A 1,084-nucleotide genomic window follows, 5' to 3' on the forward strand; every position below is an offset into this window, starting at 1 on the left:
CCCGTCATTCTGCTCCATCTGCAAACTTTCATCATCTCAGTCCTCTTACATTTATCTCACAGCATCGGCCGGAGCATCCAATCTTAATTCGTTTCCGCTTTCTTCGGCCTAATACTTATCACTGGCAAACTCTACCACCACCAAAACATTAAGGTCGATCGAATTACTAAGTACATTTTCAGCATCTTCCGTTATTCTGTTCCATCTGCAAGCCCTTATTGTCTCTGTCTTCACTTTTATCTCGCAGCATCGCAACTTCCAGCTTCTGTTACGCTCCCAAATACTTACTTATTAGGCCTACTGGCAAGTCTACCCCGTGGCCTAAACAGATCCCTGAAACACGAAGAAGAAAAAGCTTGCTACCATCTCCAAGTTCACCTCTACGTAGTCTACATTAGCAGCATCTTCTATCATTATATTCCACCTGCAAACCTTCCTTCATTATCTTAGTTTTCTCACGTTCATCTCATAAACACAGCCATCTCCACACAAGCAGCATCTCCTTCACTATACGTTGATCAGCATCCTCTTCTCACGATCATCTCCACTCAAGCAGCATCTCCCAGCATCCCATCTTCGAGCTTCTGCAATATGCTATCTGCCCTCTTCCTCTTACATCTATATTTCTTTCTTATGCTCTCTCTCTCTCTCTCTCTCTCTCTCTCTCTCTCGTCCTGTTTATCCTCATCTGTTTTTATTTTCTCGGTAACCTCCGCGTTCATCCCTACATCCAGCCTCATCCACTGCAAACCTTCATTATCTCAGTCTTCTCACGTTCATCTCCACACAAGCAGCATCCCATCTCCTGCTATACATTACCTGTCCCGTATGCTTTTATCCTTCTGCAAAGCATCTCTTTAACCTTGGAGTGGAGGGGATCTAGCCTTGCCCTGTTTAACGTAACACTGTACTCCTCACATATAGCCTGTATGGATGAAGGAATGGGAAGTTATACTGAGGAGGATCAACAAAAGAAAGATGAATGAGTGTCCCGAGATGCCCCAGCTCGAGGGCAGAGTGACCTTGCCCCTTTCCCTGCACAGCCTTGCCCGCCCGTCCCAAGGTTATGCAAGGAAACACATCG

The sequence above is a fragment of the Eriocheir sinensis genome, chromosome 37 (assembly GCF_024679095.1).
Source record: "Eriocheir sinensis breed Jianghai 21 chromosome 37, ASM2467909v1, whole genome shotgun sequence".
Taxonomy (NCBI): Eukaryota; Metazoa; Arthropoda; class Malacostraca; order Decapoda; family Varunidae; genus Eriocheir; species Eriocheir sinensis.